The 25158-nt window shown below is 44.4% G+C and overlaps 1 protein-coding gene across 4 annotated transcripts in view; it reads right to left on the bottom strand.

The window, feature by feature from the left end:
• klhl29 (kelch like family member 29) overlaps positions 1-24826 on the bottom strand; it is a 224824-nt gene extending 199998 nt beyond the window's left edge. For 2 of the 4 annotated variants that reach the window (XM_030405480.1, XM_030405484.1), the window contains exons 1-2: positions 24497-24826; positions 11183-11251 (exon numbers count right to left, since the gene is read on the bottom strand). The gene's annotated coding sequence lies outside the window, so the exon portion shown is untranslated. Of the gene's footprint in view, positions 1-11177; positions 11252-24496 lie in introns of all 4 variants that reach the window. The other 2 variants (XM_030405482.1, XM_030405483.1) reach the window with 2 other exon arrangements.
• Between the last annotated feature and the right edge of the window lie 332 nt (positions 24827-25158).

Raw genomic sequence — 25158 nt, 5'->3', positions numbered from 1 at the left:
TCTACCAATATATTGTATCCGTCCCCAACTAATCCATAAATATATAACAAGATATTCAGCTCTAGGCCTGACCCCAGCTCTCTGAAGCTTCTACTGGTGCCATAGCTATCGACGGCCAAATCCAATTTTTTTTTTTTTTTTTTAAGGAAGATTAAGGACACACTGCGTAGGCTGTGTGAGGAACGTGACGAGCTTGGAAGCCTCAAAAATGGTCTTTGGTGACAGCTCGTCTAGTAGCTTACAAGCATCGAGGAAAGGTGCTTTTTACACATATCACTTTCATTTTCCACCTCAAAATAGCTTCCCATTTTCAGACACTGTCCTGTTCACATTTCAAAATGCCCAAAAACTGCGATTAAGGTCAGTTCACACCGAAAACAGGAGCGCTGATGTAGACGGAGGGAGACAAAGTGGGACTGGAAATAAACCAAGGACGAGAACTCGACTGGACTTCCAGATGTTGACAAAAAAAAACCTTGAAATCTCAAATCTCAAAAATGCTGAATTAGTGAAACGCTCTTATCAGCACCTCATCGCCTCGCAGGAGACGGAGAACTCTCGGCAACGATCAACCGACAAAACCCGATTATGGGAAATCTCATAAAAACGTATTACCGTACGGCTGCGTTAAAACGCCCCACGAAGCATACATCCAAATCAGATTTACAGCAATTACAGGAGACAGCGCCACTTAAATCACCGGCCCATTCAGCTGTCACAGAGCGGCGCGCCGTATGTGTCGCACCATCCCGGCATGCTTTGCTCCAGGCGTGCGACTCGCTGGTGTTGTGTTTTCGACGCGTCTGCTTTAATCTGATCACAGTGGGTGGTTGTAAGTTTGACAAAAGCAGACAAAGTAGACATACAGAGGACCAAACTCTACAGAGGAACAGCTGGTTGGAACATGAGTGACACGACGAGATGAATCGCGGAGAGGTTCTGACGAGACTCCAGCGAACGCAAACGGGATGCTTTTTACATTTCACGCTGCGCTGCCGACAGTCGCAAATCAGTACATTAAATAATATCTGTAGGTGGCCCCTCTCTGAAGTGGCACTCGTGAGACGACTGCGGCGTTTTGCTAGGCGACATATTTGTTTTTCTTTCAGTCGGCTCCGTCGGGTTGCGGAAGGTCAACCGCGTATGAAACGAGGGCCTCCTCTCAGACTGCTCTCCAAACTCGAGAACACCTGCTCATCTCAGCCCTTGCATACACTTCAGACGACATGCCAGGCCCGGCGCACGATGCACAAGGCACCGTTTTCTCCCTCCACATTCCCCATGCTACAGTGGCATGTTTCTTTTTTCTGTTTTTTCTTTATCAACAGGAATAACTGCTTCAATCTCAAAATCAATTTTACAAGCAGCACTTTTTCTCTTCTCTTTTTTTTTTCGGCGTACAACTCGGAGGCACACAGACCGCCAAGCGGGTGCGAGCGCTTCGGCTGATGTGAATTTTGATCGTTTAAGTAAGCGGCGGGGGTTAAAGCTGAAAGTTGATTTGTTTTGCGAGGAGTTTGGAAGAAGCTCCTGGGGGGGGGGCGACATCAGGAAAAACACATATGGTGCAGGAATGCACATTTACAAGTGCCGGGGTAACCTCTGCTTAGCCCCTATAGAAATGCATTTTTAACATCTGCGCTACACATGTGGCCGACCTATAAAAACTCCACGAGGCCTCGCGTGAGCATCGAATGAACAACCTGCGGACTGAGAGGCGAGGTCGCCGACGGAGCCTCCTGAATATACGACTGGAGCCGAGAGAGAAGCTGAAGAACGGATCTTTATTTTCGAGATGACCTGTGGCATGCTCAGCTACTTAACGCCTGTATTAGCTCTCTCATCTCTTCAGCAATAACCATCCAGATAAATGACTGCTCGCCGTTTTCTTAAGTGGAAAAATGCAGTTTCGGTTTGTTGTTTTTTTCGCTCTCCGCCTCAGCCAGAGCGAGCATGCTCGGCTAACCTTGGCCCCTCCGTCACGCTCCTGAACAGCAGTGGAAAAATGTCATAAAACACGCGAGACGTCCAGCACATATGTATGGACGGAGATGTGCGCCGTAATGAGTTGCACTCTGCAGATGGCCATTAAGGCTTATGTCAACATTAGGGAGATATCCAAATAAAACATTTGGCAGGTGATACTCGCAATTAATTCAGAGTACATTTTCACGCGGACCCAATGACCACATTTGATAAGAAGGTACATCTGACTTCTTTTGATAAGCGTCCCCCCGTTGGGAAATTAATTTCGGCGGAGAACATTTGGTCTTTTACAGAGCGGCGATGTAATTAAGGTTAAAAAGGAGTTTTCATACCAGGCATGGAAATTGCTTCCTTTCAAATGTATCTTTGTAAATCAGACAGGGGGGCAGGAGCCGCTGGACCGGCGCCATTCACAATGTCAGCGTGCTCTTAAACCGGTGCCGGACAGAACGTCGACCCAGAAGGCAAAAAAAAACGAGATTCGAGAAGATTATATTTATTTATTCTTTCCTCGAGGAACAGCTTGAGTCAGCTGAAACATTTAAAATGTTCAGTCGAGTTCAGCAGAGAAAAGCAGAAGGAGGTACGGCGATAGGTTATTTTTTATCCGAGTCTCACATATTGCATAATACGACGCGTGGGCTGTGTTTTTATATGTGCATCGTGTCAGCGTCGTTGCGGAGGTTACAGTGAAATAAAACAGCACGTTATTGCCTGGGTGTTAAAACAATAAGACCAAAAAAAAAAAAAAAACCCAAAAAGGCTTACTGCCAGTTTTTGCAGCGGCTCCTGCCGAGTGTGAAGAGGAGAGAACAATATACGATAATACAATATAATGTTCTGCGGAGATAAAATTACCTATAACTCTGTTCCTCGGCTCCACTGTTTTATATATCCGAGCTTACGTTGAGTGCTACTCGAGACATTAAGGGAAAGGATATCTGCTGTGATAACCAAAACCTGCCAACGCTCCTGATTTTCAAAACCTTTCTCCTGCTCTGCTCCTGATTACTGATTTGTCACCTTAAAGAGGAACTGTGTAGTTTTTGGAGAGGAAATTCCAAATCAGTTATAAAATGTATATTATTAATGAGGTAATAATACAAACTAAGAATTATCTTTTTCCTAACTGAATAAACGAGCTGTTCTCAGGGGAAAATGAGGTCCCCGGAAGAATGTTTGAAGCTAGAAAGGTGGCAGGGTCCGCCATATATAAACAAGGATAAACAGTATGAAATGTTCCTTTAAGGTCTGTTTATTTATTCAGTCGTAAAAACAAATAGTTCGCTTTTCTAGTTTGCTTGGACATCAAAATGGTGCACCTTTAATTTCATACTGATAGAAATCAAGTGGGTTTCTGTGGGGGATATCTGTCGCAGTACCTGGCAACCCAACCCAGAGGCAGAGGTTAACACCCTGCCTGATGAGCAGCTCGTCACTGCGCTCGCTCAGCCCTCTGCACCTCTCAGTCCGTCGCTGAAAATGGAGGAAAGTGGTCCCAAAAAGAGGAAATATGCTTCAATATTCCCTCAGCTCGGTGCGAGACCTTCCCCTTTATTGACATTTGTCCTCCGGTCACACTCAATCGTTCTCTTGCCTCCACTCTGCAGACTGCAGTCCTGCTCATTGGCAGGACAGTTAAAGACACAGTAAGTTGATTTTATCTTCCATTTCCTGGTTTATTTTTGGACTGCCTGTCACCATGACTGAAGGTTTGCCAACCACATTGTATCCCACCTCAAAACAACTTTTACTAGCATTTATCCATCCTTCGTCCGTGCATGATTTAAGATGACTTCTTAAAGATTTGTTACTGAAATCAAATGTGTGTCCTTTCTGTGATGCCATAAAACAGCCGTTTCCCAGCTCAAGCTTCCAGTACGTTCTGGTGCAATTTTTGTTTAGTATCTTTGAGTCTTAAGAGTATTTTGATGATTATCGGGACGATATCATTTAATCAGCTGGACAGGATAATCGTTACATGAGCCCTTAAACAAGTTCAACAAGTAATCATTTTTGGTACATTTTATAAGCACTTTCTCACACATCCTGACATGTATTCTACTACGACTGAATCCACAAAATCTCCCACTTCAAACTGGCAGGTGTAGATATCAACAGCATGGCACACAACTCTAATGACACACACAAAGCTTTGACATACTGTACGTATAACGCCTCTCTGTAGCCAGAGCCCCACATACCCGCTATGAAAAATCAATATGGCATCGCTTGCATGGAGGCCAAACACAACGGGGACGTTCAGGTGCAGATATTCTTAAATGAGACAGCTGACATGACAGACGCTCTGTATGTCCTGAAATGGCAACGCCATGCTGCTTGATATCATCTGGCTGCAGGACATCTTCACCAAAAAGGGGGGAGAAATGAAGGTCTGGCAACAGAGGGCTCAGGCAAACCATAGCTGACAGGATTTCCTGGATGAGTAGATGGATGGACGGACAGCTGGTGAGGTCGAAAACACTTTTCAGCTTTCTCTTTGCGTTATGTCACCGTGTCTGACTTACGTCCCTCCGCCGAAGTGCCCGTTTTTAAAAAAAGGAATAAAAGGACGTTTTTTTTTAAATAAAACAAATACAACGCGGCGAAGCTTGTTTGTTAACGTCTGGCTGTTGAAGTTTAATGATTTTTCATCGCAGGTGCACTTTTTGTAAAACCCCCGGCGATTCTGTAGCTCATGGTTCTATCAATAAACTGCAGCTGCTTGTGTTAATAAAAAAAATATGAGATGCCTGATGTTTTGGGTTTTTTTAATTTACATGGATTTGTGGCGTGCCGTGTGTCTTTTTGCTGCCCATCCTGGAAGCGCACCTCTGCCAATGTGAGAGGTTTTTTAAATTTCAGTTGAATTTCTGGTTAAACAAATGTTTTGAAAAGAAATTGAGCACGTCTCGGCTGAAGGCTATGGTACACAAAAAAAACCCAGTTCTTTTTCACACAATGTAAAGCTCATAATGGAGCTGTAATGAATGAAATGGGCTTTTTGTAGCCTATTCACTGTACAATGTACTATTTGAACGGGCGCACAATAGAGCTGATAAAACCGTTTATTTAAGCATCACCATGACGGAGACATCATGGAGCCAAACCAGGTAGAGCTCTTTAACCGCACATCATCTGAGCAAAACATGATCTGACAGTTAAACTTGGATGACTTTACACATTCTTCTTACTAAGGACACTTAAGATAAAGCAGTTGCGTACTTTTCCTCTCTCTTACGAAGCCTTTACGCTGTACAGTCCCCCTCGAGGGCACTTTAAGGTAAAAGAGACAACACTGATAGCACTTCTAAAAGTGCCAGCATGCCCCCATTCACAGATATTAGCCTCAATGGCCTGGATAAGATGCCATGCTAAAACCCCCGCTGTGTGTATGTGTGTGTGTTTGTGTGCGTCAGCCTCTTAGGATTCTATGCCCCTTTAACCACGGGCCGGCCCCCTGCGGTGCCTTACGTCTTAATCACTCCAGGGGCGTTCAGGAGACAATGCCTCGCTGTTTATGTGACAAGTACAAAACCGGGCACTGCTGACAGCGCGAGCTGCGTTTACGCACGTGTGTTTATGTCCCGCCTCTTGTTATGGTCTGGTAACAACATGTGAATGGGATCAACGTGTGTCTGGGAAAATAAAGGAGGAAGCCATTTTCATCATTAAGGCAGCGGCTGCGCGCTGCGAGGGCCGCAGGTTGTCTCATAAATGGAGGCGGGTGGGCGGGGGAGGCTCGTGAAAAGCATGACCTTGCTCCCCCCGCCTTCTCCTCTCCCTCCCTCCCGCACACCTGATTGCTCTCAGCAGCGAAGACAATATCAGACATGCAGCTCATGACGGCCGGGTCGGAGGTCGCGTCATTAGTGACATCATTTTTCTGCTTAGTACATACCTTCACTCAGAGCTACCCCCATCATTTTCTGTCTCCGCAGCTAAATGGCTCGCCTCGCTGTGTCCGGATAAATGCCCTTCTCAAGGCATTTTTTCCCCCTTTGTCAGCAGGTGAGGACTTCTCGTTGTGTAAGTAATGATGGTGGTGGGCAGCGGCAAGGCTTTTAAAAAAAAGGAGCTTCTAACAGTACATAAAGCCACTTGTTAAAAAGAGCCAATGGGAGATGACACATGACAGGAGAGAGCATTTTAAAGTTCATTAGGTAGAGAGGCGCAAGAGTATAACGCGTAATTATACATTACTGTCTTTTTGCAGCGTGGTTAATGCACTCTGCAAGAGGAAAAAAAAATACATTCAGTCCATGTTGTCAAATATTTGCGTCACAAAAATGCAATTATCGCCGTAGGCAGCACGGTTAATGGATTGTAATGGATATAGGGTGTAATAAGCATGCAAAATCCATGGGCTATATACTACACTAACCTCATATTGTAAAGGGAAATGTCGGATAAAAGCACATTTGAAATGTTTTAATGAATAATCTTTCCCTCACTGGAAGCGAAGCCCGAGGCAGTCACTCAGTCCATGAAACACGTTGGTCCGGTGAAAAACATCTAAGACTGTATCGGCCAGGCTGCCTTGAAATCTTTTATGAATATGCACAGCGGAAGCACGATTCTTAATGGCCGTGGCATTGCCCTCCTTTTTTTTTATAACTCTTGCACAAAAGTTTGGTTCAAGGTGAAGTGCAGAGCTGAACATTTAGTCAAATGAATTAATCTAAAACTGTTTATATTGTCAATTCCTGAGGCAAAAACACACTCCACGGTCACAGCTTTTCCAATAAGAGAACTTAGAGTGATATTTTTACTCTGAATAGGTAATCAATTAACTGAGAGAATCATCAGCAGACTGATCTATCATGAAAATGATCATTAATTGCAGCTCTGGTGGAGCGCCTTGGCTCGAGAATCGAAGTGAACTCGCGACCTTGACGAGCAGTAGTTTCACAAAACGATCTGAATTCAAGATCAATGTACCGGCTTGTTTCAGGGTCGCTCGTGGTTTCCATAAGTGACTGGACTCATCAAATTAATGGCCAGATTTGCAGAAGTTTTGCTGCAGATATTCAAAACTCCCAGAGTTAAGTAAGGGGTGGTGCCGTAAAAATACCCGAAAGTCATACAAAGTAAAGATCTCTTATTTGCCCTTTCCATCAGAACTCGCTTTAAACCCTGTGTTCTTTCTGCTCGATCAGTAAGTAACAAAACCGGCCAACATATTAATGTAACTGAGTGTTTTTACTCTGCCTTGTCGTAGCAGTGAGATCGGGAAGCCGTTTCCTGCTTTGGACAGTAGCAAGGCTGCATGTTGCTAACGCTAGCAGGAACATTGATACCACGGCGAAACATCGGGGTCAGGTCTTGACGTTTCTGATGGTAAATGTACGTTAAGTATCAAAAGTAGTTTCCGGCAATACATGTAGTTAAAAATCAGAAGTACAAGCAGAAAACTCAAAAAACTCAGAAAACTCAATATATAATTCTACATTATATAATATGTAAATTATCAGATCCATTATTCAGCATTTTTCTGATAAGCAGAATCATTGCGTTTCGTTTACTGATTGCCAATAAAACGGCTCAAATGCAAAAACGAACTTTGGCTCTGATGCAGCAAACAATCTGCAAAGTAACTAGTAACTAAAGTTATCGGATACATGCAGTGGAGGGAAAGTACGAGACTTGCCTCCAGAATGTAGTTGAGCAAAAGTATACAGCAGCAGAAAGTGAAATATTCCAGCAAAGTACAAAAAAAAAAAAAAAAAAAACCCTAACCTTAAGCACGGTGAATAAATGTACTCAGCTGCATTCCATCACCGGTAAGAGACACCACTTTTCCATTTATCTTGGTTGGCATATGGCATGCCAGCCCTGCACCCACTGTTCCGGAGAGAGCTTCCAAACAGGTACTTAACATAATGAATATAGATAGAAAAAAAAAAGGGGGGGGGGGGTATCTGCATAATACATATAAAATTAATAATAAAGTCATAAATATTGAATCCTCAGTGCAAAGTCAAAGTTTGGTCCTGCAGACTCGCACAAAAACTGGAACTTCTTGTTCGGCTACGAAAAGGTGACCACTGGGTTTTATTAGTATTCACTGAGAAGAGGGAGTCACTGCACACGTCTCTCTATAATTTACTGCACTCCTTAACGGGAGAGATGGCGCTTTCTTTCTCATTAGGTGCTGCAGAGTCCCCTTGAGGCTTTTATTCACCGCCACAGACCCCCCTCCCACCCGCTAACTTTCCTCTCCCAACTAGTGCAGCAGGTAGGGCTGCCAGCTGATGGCACCTTTTGTCTGAGTGGCTCTGCGTGCTACCAGGAGACGTGTTTTCTCCCTCGCAGAAGCTTGTCATCTATCATTACTGGCGGTGGCCTTGAGAATGATTCCGGCGGACAGCTCCAGCTTACCGTCTGGGGGCTCAACGTAAACAGCACACTGCTGGGCAAACAAGGGTGATGATGACCATTACTTCCCAAGGTATATAGTGTAAAAAAAAAAAAAAAAAGAAATAGTAAAAATATTGTGCTGTGGTTCCTGCTTGAATTCAGGAGGCGGGCTCTGGCAGGCAGCGCGGCTCGTTTGATCATTTGGGTTTTTGTTATTTTTTCCTACACTAAAAAAACATGTAATTCTTTTGTTTTTCCTCACACTGATTTAGGGCGCATTCACACCAAGAATCTCTGGAGTGGTTTAAACAAACTCTGGATCGCTCAATCTTTTTTTTTTTTTTATTTCCTAGTCAAAAAAGGAGAACAACAGCATTCTCGCAACAAATAAACCGCACCAGGGCTTTGCCTGAAAATGCGAGTCTGTGTCCTGTTCCGAGCTAAATGTGGTGAAGTTTGTTTGGAGTAAGAACAGTCATAGGGCTAATGGAAAAACCCCAAACCACTCTGAGCTTTATGGGAACATGGAGACGGATGGTGACACCTAACAGCCGGCGGGTAACCACCGGCCATAAGATATTCCCATAGACGTTTTAGATTAGCGGGCGGATGGGCTGAATGCAGAGTATCAAGTTGTGGACCTTTAAAGTTTAAAAGTGATACACTTAAAAGGTGGAAAGAAACACCAAATCTGAGACATCCCATGCTGTAGTCACTTTGTTATAATTGGCTGAAATCCTCCAGAACGGTTACTAGGATTCAAAAATTGTACTGTTGAGGTGGGATTAGTTTGTGGACACTTGTGGGCCGCAAGAAACGGTTTGTATTAAGTGTCGTCTAACCGCGGCGGAGGGCAAAAGGGATTATGACCGTTACTGACAGCCACACTCACAGCTGGAATGAAACGCTTGCTGTAATTTAAAAAACAACAACACGGCATAACGGCTCTGCATTCATAGTGTTGCTCCCAGAGTAGAAAAAAAAGGGATTTTTTCTGTGTACATAACAAAAGGAGGAAGTTTGAGAGAGGAGTTCAAACCTTCCTTCACACATCTGGCCAGCAGCTCGGTGAGGAGCATTTTGTGAGTGCTGAGCAGAGGTGTTTCCCACACATAGACTTTACTGAGGTGGATATTCAGAGACACCATCTGTGATCGATTAAATAGTGGACAATCTGCCTGCGCCCTCCACCTCACGTCTAACGTCAATCACACATGCTTTACAGATGTAAAATGCACTGACTGGGCTGCAACCTCTTCTGTTCAATGTAGGTTTACGTATTACATTGTGTCGTTTTGTACCACGTTGGTGTCGAAATTAGCAATAAGCTTCCCACAAAAGTGGCTCAAGGCAAGCCAGTGTGTGTGCAATAATGTGGACAAAATATTAAAGTAGTGCTATGTGGACAAACTTTTAAAGCGATTCTGAAAAAGGTCGTTGAGTTTCGTTCTCAGACAGTCAAATAGAGATGCTATTCTGTGGGAAACCGTGTGTGAGATGCAGCCTCACTCCCAACGTCAGAAATATGTTTGACCATCTGAGAAACATCCTGAGGAACAAAGGCCTAATGTTGTACTCGAGTGGTTCTCATCAACTTTTATACTTTGGAAATTTTCAAGTTTGCCACAAGAAGTGGAACCAACAATAGCGGTGAATACCAGTGGTAAACAAACAGCACTGGCGCCGCGGGGAGCTGTTTTCACTTCAGCGCGAGTTGGACGACCGTCTACAGCGTCACACAAAGAGCCGAGACACCGCGATTCAAAATGCATGGCACAAGCTGCAGGTGTGATCGCAGGTGAGCCTTGAAAAAAAATGTATGCAGCAGCACTCCGGTTAATTCGCCAGACTGCGAAGCTGAACGCAGCGTGGACCACCGCGGCTTCGGACCACGGAGGCCACGGTGGGAGCAGCCTTCCGCCAGCGCGTAAACCAAACGGCATCGAGCGATTTTTACACCTGGAGCCCCCCAAGTGAGGGTTGAACCCCAGCAGAGAGCGCACACATAATGAGTCCTGTTCGTCAGTGGTGCACTGACCCGGGATGGGGTGCACACACATGCTTATACACAGACACAAAGCCCCAACCCCCCCCCTTCATGTGCCTGTGGCGCCCAAGCCTGGTCACCTCGCTCAGGGATCAAAGGCAGTATGTCGTTCTAATCAGTCCTCGCAGTGGGTAACCCCATTAATTCAATTCTATTTCATCAGCGGTGAGCAGACCACCAGAGGGGTCTGTACATTCCTGGGGTCCAGGAGTAATCCTATCTCTCAATGACCCGAGATCAGGCTCTAACGCTGTAATTGCTTGGAGACCCGCTTGGTCTTGCTCGCTGACAGAGTTGCGAGATCATTGCGGGGAGGAGAAACAAAGACACACATAGCTCATTTTGTGGACACGGCGGGGAAGTCAAGCAGAATTAATGACGCTATATATCAAATAATTCTAGGCGATCAACCCCCCGCTAAACCGGGCCAACACCACAGAACGTGTACACACACAACGCACAGCGAGCTGCATCGAAGGATCAAGTGCCGCACATTAAGATTGAAAAAAGTGGAATTTGTCAAGTTATGACTCGACTAGAGTTTATTATTCCTTTGATAAATCAATTATGTTTTACCACGATAATAATAATTCCAGTACAATTACTAAAAACGACAATTGTCCAGAATTGTTTCAAAGGGAAAAACAGACGTGAACAATAAAACGATGAGCCAGAATATGACTGACTCATATTTTATTGTGTTTCTGTATCACGCTGTGTGGCTTGTCTGCGGCATAATAAAATGTTTATTGGGACATAAGATAATGAGCTTTTCATAGCTTACCGTACCTTTGGTCTCTGGTGGATGGGGATGCTCATCACAGACAAATTAGATCTTTTGAGTGTTGCCGTCTACACCTGCAGAAACAATAACAGTCGGTGAACAAACCGCTTTAAAGCTGAAAATGAAATGAAAACAGCCATAAATCTGGCACTAATATTCTCTCGCTCGCCATCTGTTAATGACGGGGGGGAAAAAAAAAAAAAAAAAAAATCTGCATCCCTTCACTCAAAAGAATGGAGAAAAAAAAAAAAAAAAAGAGCTCATTCAAGTGTTGAACAATCTGCATCAAGAGATTTATTAGAGTAATCTTTGGTCTGGAGAAGAGATAAATGACTCCGCAGAGACGTGCGTTTCTCTCAGACCGTCCTGAGAGAACGTTAGAGGTCAACAGCAGATAATTTGGCGGTGGAAAAGGTCAAACTGATGGCATATGGTTTTGCAGTTGGCTCTCAGGGATCGGTAGCCGATGTATGCCTGAGCGGAAATAAAAAATTACTACAATTACATGCAAAACTCAAGGCTCCCTTCTTCTATTTTCTTTTTTTTTAAAAAGATGATGACAAAAGAAAGGGTTCGCGTGTGAGAGATTCTTGAAAGGCCCTCATTGTCCAACGCAACAACAGCACTTGTGTTCGCAAAAAAAGGAATAAATAAAAAAAAAGAAAAATCAGCGATCATCTGACTCCTCGGCGGTGGCAGCCTTTGGAAGTCACCGCATGTCGCTGTTTGTGTGCGTGTGTGTGAAAGAGTCTGCGCTTCTGTTTGGAATCAGCCTACAAGGGCATGTTTTTAATGTTGAAAAGAAGGAAAGAGGGGGAAGAAGAGAAGCCCGGCAGACATCCTTTATTACTCTGAGTTTTACGACTTGATCACAGTCAATGAAAGGAATGAAGATCAGCGTCACAAAAAGGGAGCTGGAATCTGCCGGCTACAGAACATTGTGATGTTCTGATGGTGTATTTTTCTTGTTCTAAAAGTTAAAAAGTTAACGTTTCGTGCTGCAGCTAATGACCCGAAAGTCAATATTAAAAAGGACACTTATTATGCTTTTTCCATTGCGTGTTTTATAGATTCTTGAGCACGTAAAAAGGTCAAAGTCTGCGCAAACAGAAGCTCCTCTCTCCCGCAGAAAACACTGCTCCTGGAACGCCTCGCCAGTAGTCCCGCCTTTAATCCCGTGACTCTGTGACATCATACGACGTCACAAAGTCACACATCTGCATTATTTGTGCCTTGTGGCTAGTTTGGCACGTGAGAATTGATTAAGTTCTGCTGCTCCGTTATTGTAAGTGATGCTGGGTCAGTCTCAGAAGAGGTTCAGTATTTCAGAAGGGTAGTTTTGGAGAAGAAATTCAAACTCAGGATCTCAATATTTTCAATATTAATGAAGTAATTATAAAACCTCAGAAATATTTACTTTTCCTTAACTGTTCTCAGAGGAAAATAAGGTCCCCAGAACAGTATTTGAAGCCGGCAAGGTGGCAGCGTTCGGCCGATATAAACAAAGTAAAACAGCATGAATCTTTTCCCAAAACTACATATTGCACCTTTAAAAAGGAGACAAAAGCTACAACAGAGCATTTCACACCGTGCTGCAGCAGTGACAACATGAGAATGAGCATTTAAAGCATGTAAATCTCTTCTAACAGTAGCCGAAAATAAAATTGTGAACCTGAAAATGAGCACAGTACGTCTCCTTTACCATCAAGCTTTCATAGAAGACCCTCTCAATATCAAAAAAAAGACAGCGGGGGAGCTTCTATTTCTAACCTTTACAATCACAGAGAGCGAAATCCATCACAGATCAGGTAGAATTACAGCTTTCTTCTCCAGAGCAGCCTCCATAAACCAGAATGCAATGTTGAACTTTACAGGCTGTGAATCCTGTTTTTTCTTTTTTTCCCCCCCCCTCAGCTGGAAAAACCTCTCGCTCTGCCTTCTCCAGGATTACTAGGATTACTGCTTTTTCTCTCTACCTACGCTTAAAAGCCCACAGCCGAAGAAATCTGCGGGGCATGTTCATGTACGCCGGCTGGAGACTCTCCAAAAGTCATTCTGGGAGACGCAGGCAACTTCTCGCTAAAAAGTACAAGTAAATCAGGCAGCTTGTGGAGTACAGAAATAAAAGAAAGTACATTAGGTTCATTTTATCAGAACCAAAAAATAAGTTGTAGGCTGTAATTTGATGAAATGCAGCACTCAGAGAGAACCCTTCCTTTCAAACCCTCTCGTATAACTGAATGAAACCTTAAAGTGTTTGCCTCTTCTTAATGTATGCTGCCGAAAATTACTTCTTTTTTTTCTTTTTGGAAAAACAAGTCAAAAGGTTTCAGAATCCGTACTGCTTCAAAAACAGCACACTGGCGTTAAAAGACAGTTCTCAGACTTGGCTGCAGAGGAGGACCACATGTGTGAGGCGAAGCAGACGAGGAAAACCTTCCAGAGAAAGTGAAATGTTACTGAACGCTCATTCGTCATGTTTTGCTGACTCTAGTTCCGAGGCGCATACATCACGTCGGACTTAATAGCCTGTAGAGCATGATTTTGACTGCATTTTTCTTTTTTTTTTTCTTTTTTTAAAGGGGAAAAAAAATGGTGAACCGAGGCATGTTTCTGCAAAAAAAAGAAAAAAAAAAACGTCTGATTTCCATTGTGATGATCGTGCAGGAATGGAAACAGCTACCTTTGCCAAATCCTCCACGAGAGGATGATAAAGGACAGTAGCTCGCTGATATAAAACCAATTCTTTCCGCTGTCGGTTTATGGAGCTAAAATAAGCGTCTGCTGTCGCGCGTAGAGCGAGTCTGAAACAAAGTTCTGACATATGGCTGTTTATGTGACGTTGTCAGAAATAAGTGGCGTTTCATTTAAAAGCTAGTGACCAACTGTGCGTGTTTTACAGATAGTTAAGGACGTTATGATGGATATTACATTCCGCTGCCGCCTCTCTCCATCGTGCGTTCGCTTAAAAACCACAAAAACAGTGATTCAACATCTCCCAGAGACGCACCACTCCGCATAAACACACACTATAGCATTGGTTTCATGTAATGGAGATTAAAATACCGTGTAACCAGCGATTACACTGAGCCTAAACACTTTTTTGTGTAAACAAAGCCCTGACATTTCTTCCTTCAAAACTAGAAAATGAGTTAAAACCCCGTAGGAAAAATGCTTACTTTGCCATGAAATTAGAGATAGTTCCCATTAACTCGGCACAATGCAAAAACCATTAGCTACCTCATTGACTTCTCCCTATAGATTATTTTTGTCTTCCCTTCCTCTAATTACCTACGAGCGCATCCGTAATGACAAACATGCCGCTCGCGTTTAACAAGTCGCCCGCCGAACGATATTCAAAATGAGAAACTGCCGCCGTAACTCGCAGGTAACAGATAAATGCTGCATATAAACCGATAGATGCCGCCTGTAATTAAAAATATTAACCTTCTTTGGGAGGATGCAGATTAATGCGGAACAATTAAATGATTTTTTTTTGGGGGGGGGGGGGGGGGGCCTCTCTGCTACAGCATCAAAACATAATTAAAATGTTGTTGTTTTTTTGGTTCATTTTGTCCAACGACATACGGAAAAAGAAAAGTCACACCACGCCAATTATTGTAAAACTTGTCAAAATGAATCCCCAGCTATACATCATCTGTGTAATTATCAATTGATTGAAGGAGCTATCTCGCCGGGAGAAAAACACTTGGAAGCATGATACATCAATTTTAATGGCATTTCTTAATCAGAAAGCTCAGCAATCAGCAGACCAATTAGGGCCTGAGAGATAGAGACCCGCCATTAATAATCAAACTCGGCTGCCGTCGAGTTGCCTGGCTGTGGCTCGCGGAGGGCCGGGTGGGCTTCTCGTTTCGGGGTGTGAGGGCCATCGAGTCAAAATGAAAACAAAGCAAAAGGGTTCTACTCCCGAAGCTGCAGATTCTGAGCAGCCAGACTGTCAAATGACCGCTGACCGGTGCAACTGCAGTTTAAAGATTTCTCTCGTAAAAAATCAAAAGGCTTCTCTTCCAAGCGGCGATGAATTCATGTCCGGAGAGAGAAACAGAGAGAGAGAGCGAGAAGGAGTGGATCGGCCTATCTTGCAAATGCTGAGAAATAGGAATGTCTACACGGAGAAAAATCTATAAAATCACACTGAGGCCCGCGGGCGCCGCGCAACGACAAAAGCTATCTTTACAACGCCACCTTCAGCCGCCGTCTTATTAACATTACGGTCTGGTTTTTTTTATCGCAGCGGAATGCCTGCGTGCTCTTTGACTACAAGAAAACAGCCTGAAAACTGCGGCGCATAAAATTTACGAGGCCGCGGCAGAAAAACGCGCCCGCCCGCCCTTCATGTGTGTCCAAGCAGGAGTTTACTTCTCTCTCATGGATTTTTCTCGCTGTTCATTTGCTTTGGCTGCAGATATGAGCGCCGATCGGCCCGACTCTCAAGCCCTCTCCAATGTAGTGAAATGATGTAAAGAGGGGTTAAGTAAGCTTTTTTTTTTCCACTTGAGCAAAAAGCGTGGCAGCGTGACCAGGAGTCCCTCTACTTTTTAACCCCACCCACAAAGTCTCCAACGTCCTGTTTTGATATTTCAGGTGACCCACTGACACCCATTCGAACGAACGTGACGCCGCAGACATTTTTCATCATTCTCCGTGCATCAGTGGCAACAGCTGGACCCCCCTGACAGACAGCCGGAGCGCAATTTTCAGCGAATGAAAACAGCCTTTTTTTCTTTTTTTTCATTATTATTATTATTATTATTTGCTGCCAGTCGTCGTGCGGTAATTACTAAATACAATTAATGACCCTGGTCATTGTGCTGCAGGTATTTATACAGGGGAAAAAAAATAAAAAATCTACTGCCAGCATGAATTAATCAACGCTGGAGTACATGCAGCACAGCATTAGGTGGTTGGGATGGGGGCCAATCTTTTATAAGCTGCTCCAGACCTTGGAAGGGAAGAATGCATCCGGGCTAAGACAAACAGGTTGTAAATAGGGTGTTATTACCGATGCACATCACACCTCCCGCGAATGCATGATTTATGTATCCTCTTAACTCAAAAGCCACCTTTCAACTCGCACAGTCGGAGTATGCAAATCAGACATGGCTGTAAGTCGCTGTTGTGTACGCTTCTATTAACGCCGAACCATTTACATGTTCATTCCTTACCGGAGACAAATGATTTAGAGTTGCAGAATGAGAAGTCGCCTCAAAAGAAAACACAAAAAAAAAACACACGGCGGAGGATTAAGAAGCGGCGATATCGCTACAGATGCACGGAAACAAGAACCTGTCGGCGCTGGTTCTTCTTCATGGTTATATATTGATTTGAGGAGATTACCCAGACGGCTCGGTATTAAATACTTTCTAAACATTTTAATTTGCTTTGTTTGCTCGCGAACACAAAGATGAATGACGGAAATGGAGGCTAGAAAAAACACTCGGCAGCGCAATTACCGTCACACATAAGCTATATACCAAATGCAGTGGCACCACTTAAATGACAGTAGCAAAAGCTCAAATAGTTTTTATTGTAATTTCCCATGGTTCCCAGAAGAAAAGGCGAGGGGGGGGGGGGGGGGAGGAAATGAGTTCAAGTGACTTCAGTGACCGGTGAAATTTGTTTTCCTCTTGAAGTAATTTGAAGTCTGGTTTGCCTCAAGCGCGCAGAGCTGGTTCAAGTCTGACATTCCACCTCAAAACCTGTTCCAGCAGGCCCCCTCCTTCTTAAGCTGCGCTTCTCCTCAAGGCAGATTCAATTATTCAATTTCAAATAAATTATTACATAATGCATCCATGTCCTTTCTGAGGGCCATTTCGCTCTCAAATAATGGCTGGTATATCCTGCATTTTTTAACAGCCCAGACATACCAAGAACAGATTTTATACTTTATTATAGATGATGTTTGTTCCAAAGCAAGGGTAAGATAGTATAATACACCTTATTAAAATGACTGAGGTTCATAAAAGATGCCGGGGGAGCTGTGGCTGTCAGATAGCCGCGAGAGCAGATCTGCTCCTGCAGCCGGGCTTAATGGGATCTTGCATAAACAGTAGGCAGTAGTTGTGCGACTGTGGCGATGAGCGACAAGATGGGAAAGATTTTCCACGACCGCCTCCCTTCCCCAACCCCTCCCCGCCCGCCCGCCCCCCCGTCCGTGAAGCGAACCTGCGGTGACATCATATGGGGCTAACAGGCTTAACCTGCCCCCCACGGAGCCTCTCACCGCACAGCAGGCTCGCAGACTGCAGGGGCCATGGGATGAAGCCTCAACAAGGCTGGAGTCCAAACCAAATCCTCACCCGCCTGTCTCCAAACATGTCAAGTGAATTTGAGCCATTTGTGTGGGCATTAAAATGATCGTAATGGTTTAAATTTCTCTCCTCTGAGAGACTAACTTGGCTTTTTTTTCCCTTCTCCTTTTTCTTTCTTTTTGCAAGAAATCAAATATTTCCCAAACACCACGTGAAATGACATTGGGTTAAAGCAATGGGCAAATTTGGAATTGGGTCCCTATCTGGTAAGTGCGGCCCTTGGCGGCTGGCTCTCGGTGTCAGCTTGCTTGCTCAGGGCCTAATGAGTCTCAGCATTTTGTCAGGCAGCGGAGCTTGGCTCGGCTTCCTGGAAAGCACGGCTGATGGACTACATAGAAAAATATTAAGGCAACAATAACACTAGGACGTGGGCTTACACACAGGCTGCTCTCGACGAATGTGGCGCGTACGTGAGCGGTACAGTGCTGGACAAAACATGGATGGATCCATAGAGGACAAAATCATCACTGGTGGGTTTCTTTGGCTTTTATTTCATCATAATAGGTAATAAGCAAATGAGATAATGGAATCTGCAAAACCTGTTCTTTACTAATAAAATCATCATGTGTATTATTAAAGAAGAAATATTCAACAAATCCCATTAAATGTATCTTTGAAACACTATTAAAAATAGTATTTATATGGCGCAGAGTAACATGTGAAAGGGAGCCACCGACTCAAGTCTCCATGGACGTAGGAGGTTCAGAGCTTAGTGCATTTAGAGACCATTTGGGTCTCTGAACAGGGAAACTGCAGGCTTTTTAGAAATACGATACGAGCATCACTAGCCCTTCAGCGACTGTGTTGGAGAGGGCAGCTGAAGAGACTGCCTTTCATAGTTCACTGATCTCTAAAGAGCTCGGGAAGCACGGCAGTCGCTCGTGGCCTTTTGCCCCGTGTACATTAGCGAGTGTATTATGCTTTGTAATAACCTCGGATGCTAAATATTCTGCAGCATATTCGCCACAGAAAGCCATCAAAGGGAGCGTAAAGGCTGCGGCGGACACGGCAGAGGACCTAATAGGCGCTGTCGGAAAAAGATATATACATTTTATCCTGAAATGTTTGAACAAATCCCTGAGAAAATGGATCAGTAATGAGGGAGAGCTTTATCAGTAACGTTCTTTCTTTGAAAAGTGATTTTAAATGATCTGCAGAATGTGAAGAATCCAGTTTGGACGAGCGTTGTAATGCAGCGATAACTACTGACGTTAGCATGCTAACCAGCTAGCCCTGGCTCCTCGCAGACCAACACTCCTGCTCGAGTCGCGCTCTGTAAACCCAGTCTGTACTGCACCACTAGATGCACGGCTAACCGAGCTAACAAGCTAACAGCAGCTAAAGTTGGCAGTAACTTTTTTGATACTCTGTTTTAGGTATGAAGTCGACAGTTCTTACATACTGCTCCTTTAAAGAAAGTAAACTATTTGTGTGGAAAGTTCCTTGACGGCTCGCTACATACTCTGGCTACAGAAGTAAAATTAGAAATGAACACAAATTATTTACAGGTGTTGCTCTGCCTGCCTGATGACAAACAAACGTGGCCTGAATCTGCTTCTCTCACTGGAAACTCCCTTCATCCTCCAGATATCAAAGCTGCACACAGCCAACCAACTCAAGACAGATCAAGCGTTCTCCCAACTCTCTTTGCCATCAAGCCTGTTACCTTTGATACGCTAATAAAACAATGGTGGCGTCGGTGTCAGAACAATTAACCTGCCCGCGGGCCGCGGCGAGGCTTGGGTGCGGCTGTTGTTTCAAAACTTGATAAGCATGCCTTGATAAGAATGCTGCACAACCACTCATGTGGCATCTATCCCTGATGAGCTTCCATTTCTTAATGCAATGAAGCATCAAAATGGAAGTTTCAAATGGAACAAATGCGAGCACAAGTAGGCACCAACAAGTACGCTGTGAATAGGTTCAAATGGAATTAAGGTGTAAAAAGAATTATTTTAACACCCACGCTCGCCAACCCTTCTGATTTTTCCCAGGAGACACTCGTTTTCCTCCCAATTCTCCTGTATTCCTCTCGATTTATGACAGATTTTCACGCCTTTTTTCCCCTTCTAGTTTTCGCAACCTGTTTCTGGCAGAGTACAGCATGTAGTGTGCTGAGATGTTGCACCTCGTCCTCCTCGCCGAGCGAGAGATGATTAGAGAAATGGAGAAGAGACAAGAAATGCGACAGCAGAGTTTTGAAGAATTCCACTTTCTCGCGGCAGGTTTTGAAAGGAATGTGGCAGGCGTGATGTGAAAACTGATTCTTTCTGTCATTCGCAAGGGGTCACACACCGACGTCACACACCGTCGTGGCGGCGGTGGCGTGAACGGAATCTCAAGGGTTAGGGGCAGGTGTATTAATCTGCGTTCTTTCCTGAGAATGAAAAGCTTAATTGAAAAAGTACTTTGCAGGGGGAAAAAAAAGCCTTTGCAGTGTTACTTTTCTTTCTTTTAGTCTTTAAAAGTGCTTTGGTTAAAGAAATATTTCCTGACTTCTGAAATGTCTCAAGGTTGGCGAGTGTGGTTACACAGTCTCTAAGAACTAAGAGATACATCACTTCAGCGCTCTGGTACGAGCCGTGAAAACCTCAAAAGAATCCAACCACCGAAAACAAAAACTAAAAAAGAATATTTTGACGTTTGTGGCTTTATGTTTGAATATGTTTGATAAGAAGATATTGTGTGATATTGTTATGTGAAGCTACTGCTACCACCACAAAGACTGTAAACAAAGGGGAACAGCTAACTCGGCTCTATGTAAAGGACGGGCTGCAACTAACAATTATTTTCATGGGCGGTTTATCTGGCAATTAATTTCTCCATTGATCAATCATTAGCTATTCAGTTAACGGTCATGGATGAGCAGAATATACTCGCATTTAAGAAGCTAGAATCAGAAAATGTAGACTTTTCTGATTAATCTGTAATCAGAGTCAAATTAACAGTGGACAACTAATTGATAAATCGTTGCAAGGTTACAAAAATCAACCTGAAAGTGCATCTGAAGCTTACTAATGAACATATTATGCTTCAGGTGTAAAAAAGCCATGAAGGTTTATGTGCTAAACTAAGCTAGGCTAAGCTAACAGGCCATTTCATGTTTACAGCACAGATGTAAGAGGAGCATCAGCCCTGATACTCCAACGTGGATGCTTCTGCTAATATCAATTAATTTATTATTTCACCAACAATTATTAGATATGCCGTACGTGCTCCGACCTCTCCACTGCATTTAGTTTAAGCTCTGGGTAAATGTTGCTGTGTATTATAACAGTTTTTTTGCAGCAAAGTCACGCACTGCAGGTTAAAATCACCAAAGAAGCTGTCATCTGTGAGCCGAGTGCCACCTGGAAGTCACAAAATCACAAAAAAAAAAAACGACACAAAAAATAATTATTCATCTTTCCAAAAGACAGTGAAGTTACAAGATGGGAGACAAGCTGTGTGTGTGTGTAACCTGCGTGATGGCTGCTCTGCAAAGAGGAGATAACACCAAGATCATTTCAATATTAAAATCACCTCCCTAATGTCACTTTGTCGCCACGCTATGAGAATTTGATCACAACACCCTTCGGCTTCAGACAGACGGATATTTAAGCAGTGCAAATTACAACAGGTTTTTTCTTTTTTTTTTTGCTCCATCCTTTGAAAATTTTCTTAACCAAAAAATTACAAAAGAAGCTGCCTCCACACGCCAGAGATCTCACTTAATTAAAATGTGAGATTCTGGCGCGTGGGGGCGGCTGTCTGGAACTATACATGCGCAACGACCGTCTACCCAGCTCCAGTAGACTTTTAGCCAGGTGAGCATCATTTCTCACTCGTGAAAGATAAATATAACAACACTGTGTGAAGTGCAACAACATTTACTGGATGTTGATTTACACCTGGAGGAGGCGGAGCTTGAGTGTACGCCTGCACGCGTCACCTCACTGGTGCACAAAGCCGGTACCGGTGTATCGATACAAACCGTGTCAATAAGGGAGGCATGAAAGTGGAACACACTGACGTCATGATATTTTGTTTTTCTGTGCCAAAACAGGAAAATATCCACATTTTCGCCAGTGACAGAAAATCTGCATAGTTTGGGTGATTTTACTGGAGAATGTGTCTTATTAAACAAACAAAGCGGACCCTGCCTCCTTTGATAAATCCATCAAAAATGATTAATGAATGTAATAATAATAATAAAACAGACTTCTCTTGAGGATTAGTCTTGGACAAAGAGAACCTTTGTGACATATTGCATAAAAAAAAAAAAAAAAAAACAAGAAAAAAGCACTGACATTGCACGTCCTTCAATGAAACTACTGCACGTGCGCACACTGCAACGTCAAGGCTGAGAAGTTATATTGTGCAGCCTTGGTCTCAACAATCCTACATTGACACAGATATTTTCGACAACCTTAAAAAGAGAAAAAGTGCTTGTACTTTTCCACCAATGCCAAATATTGCAACTTCTCTCGGTCGTTGCTGGATGGGCGTTATAAAAATAATAATCTGCGGCGATAAAGCAGTTAATTATACTGTACAAAGGATACACGCACGCACTCAAAGCAGCCAGTGGACGAGATTTTAATCACTGCAAAAATTGAAAATGTAATAAAAAATATGCTTGAAGTGTAATTATAAAAAAAAAAAAAAAAAGGGACATCTTTTTTTTGGAAGACTTGGAGATAATGGAGTCTACTGTCTAGCAAAAAGACACACACACACACACACACACACAATTGCTCTCCGTTTTCATTTTGATTGGGGGCGGGTTGGTCCAGATTGGCCTTCTAATACACACTGCTCCACCAGAATCAGCATAATTGCCGGCTACATTCACACATTTATTATTTTGCCGTGCTGAGCGTGCTGCGGATCAACACAAGCATCATATGCACGCTCTTCAGGAGGAGAGACGGTGGAAAAACGGCTCCATCTCGTCCAAGCTGCTGCCTTACAGCAGCCGAGGCACCATTATGTTTCTCCGACTGTTGTTACATGAGAAACACAGAGTGGAACCAGGCTTTCCGCGGTCCTGTTTGTAGGAGTGGGGGGGGTTGAGGGGGGGGGGGCCTGGCTGGCACAGCTTCTGTTCTCTGGACTCCTTTAAACTGCAGTCCATCACCAGAGGCGTAAAAAGCAGCGGATCACAACTTCATCCAAGAATACACAGCGCAGGGTGCCATCTCTGCCTACCTTCTTTGGTTGCATTTACAGCCCGGCGCACGGACGACGCAACCAATCAAATTATGAGCCCCTCGCCCTGCGGAAGAGCCTCTCCTTCTCGGCGGAATATAAATAAAACAGCCTTGAGCCGTCGTATTGTAATTTGCTGACCATAACAACAGGAGTCATTTCTTTCGCTTGGCCTTTACTAATAGGATAAATGCCTCTGGGTAATTTCTAAATGAATTCCTCAGGCCAAAAGCGGTTCCCCAGGCCAACCTAAATCACGTTTGATATAGGAGGATTATCCCTGATTGAGTTTATTGCAAAAAAAAAAAAAGGAGCTTGTGACAAAAACTGGAGAAGCTTCCCCCCCCCCCCCCCAGCACATCCACAGAGGTGAGGCTGCAGTCTACTGTACCGCACACACATGCACACTTGTGTTTTTCCTGCTGCTGCGTAATCCTCCACCTCCACTGACGGCTGCTTCTAAATATGCAGAGACGATTCTCTGTCACACGCAGCGGCGGATGAGGTGAGAAGACCCCCGCTAAATGGCCCCGGCTCTGAGGCAAGCGCATTGTCTTACCTTATCGAGTGCAGAGCTCTCCCTGCCTGTTCAGGGAGGACTAGGACTAAAGCCCTTAATCCCCCCCGCCTTGATTCACGATAGCCTGCTAGGTTTTCAAATGTCATCGGTGGGGAAGTGCGTCCTGCTCCTGGCCCCACATGTCCGCCCCATTAACACAATCACAACACATCAATTTAGGAATTGGGTGGCTGTGCAATGCGTTTATATATAGCAGCACAGGCTCATGCCGGGGGCTTGTAAACAGGCCCAAGAGCCAAAAAAAAACCAAAACAGCGAGGACTGACGAGCGCGTTGAGTCGATGATGAAAAAAAAAACAAAAAAAAAAATCCAGCTAAATTTGGACCCGCTGATCCACCGTGATAATACTATGATAAGTACCAACCTCATTCTTTCATCAACACCCTCACGCCCGCCAGAGAATTAACGCAACGCTGCTCGTCGTTGGACCATCAGTAACTTTTTTTTTTTCTGGCCACAGAAGAGGCACCGTGTCCCTTTCCAGCCGGTGCTCCACTTCACATCCAAGGGTAGAGCCCTTCACTGTGCAACAACACATGGGACCTGTGATGAGTAATGCTTTGTTGTCTGGAGGGTGAGCCCTGCGTGGTGTGGAGCACAAGTTACATACATCTGTAGGACTGAATAATAGGATCTTTATAAATACACTTGCAGAGTGTGCACAGCTAGGATGCAAATCTGTGCACAATACTGGGCATGTTGACGCTTTTGTTTACTATGAGGAAGTGTGCAACATGCACAGCAAAAGCTACAGGACATCAGTTCATGGTAGTTTATCAATTTCTATATTTTGCACAATAGTTTACTCACACTTAAAAGGCGTAATGAAAGATATTAGAGTATTTTTTAGACCAATTTTACCTGAACTGTCGCAGTCACCTTAACACACACACACACACTTCCTATTCCACTAGCCCTTTCAGTTTCTAACACCATCCCTGAGACGTGAAGTTAGTTCTTTCCTCCTTGCAGGAGCGCTTGCGCACAACGTGAGCGCCGCACACACCATTTGGTGGGCTATGGTCCTCAGCAGAGGGATGGCAGTGAAACTGATGATCCTCCTCTCGTTCATTCATGATAGGACAAGTGCCCGTGCGCCGCCTAAACTCCCCCTGCCTCACACAAAGCACGTCAAAAAAAAAGAAAGAAGAAAAAAATGAAAGTCAGCGCGGCGACTGTTTTCCACCTACGCTGACTGGCTGTGAGCGCTTACCTCCCCGGCCGCTCGCTCGCTCGCTCGCTCGCTGCTCCGGTCCCCCGGCGTTTGTCCTTGTTTCGCTACGGCGCTGCTTTACGTGTGAATGCTGTCTTTATCCCGCAAAGACTGCTGTTGCATTTTACAGCAAAAGGAACGGGAGTGTGCGCCGGTGGCGGCTGTGCGCGGCTCGGTAAGTGGCCTGCCCGTGCGCCGCTCCGCACGTCACCAAGTGGAGTGGACGGGGACTTCGCTGGCAGACGCGTCTCGCTGTGCTCCCTGCTCGGCGGCGGATCTGAGATGTAAGCGACTGCTCGGACGGGCTGGCACACCGTGTGGCCACTTTTCTCCCCGACGCTGCTCCTCCCCTTTCACTTTGTTGCGTTCACGCAAGCCCTACAGCGCCTCCCACCCGCCACTGCGCGCAAATGCATGCGCCCGCAGAGCTGCACCTCGCACTCTCACAGCATCAGCACGGACAGTGGAGCCGTCCTGGGATCTGCAGGGACCACCGAGCTCAGTGCGCGTCCGGATTTTGGGAGACATCTTTTTTTTAGTTGAAGTCTCCCTTACACCCACTCATAGAAAACAGTTATTTCCCATGTCTGTTTCTACGGTGAAGTGCCGAGTCTCATCTGAAGGGGTTGATTTTCATTCTTTTGGTCCTGCAGCACTCAGAG

The sequence above is a fragment of the Sparus aurata genome, chromosome 22 (genome assembly GCF_900880675.1).
Source record: "Sparus aurata chromosome 22, fSpaAur1.1, whole genome shotgun sequence".
NCBI classification, from domain to species: domain Eukaryota; kingdom Metazoa; phylum Chordata; class Actinopteri; order Spariformes; family Sparidae; genus Sparus; species Sparus aurata.
Note: the sequence above shows the minus strand (reverse complement) of the source record. Positions and strands in the feature narration are given on the sequence as shown.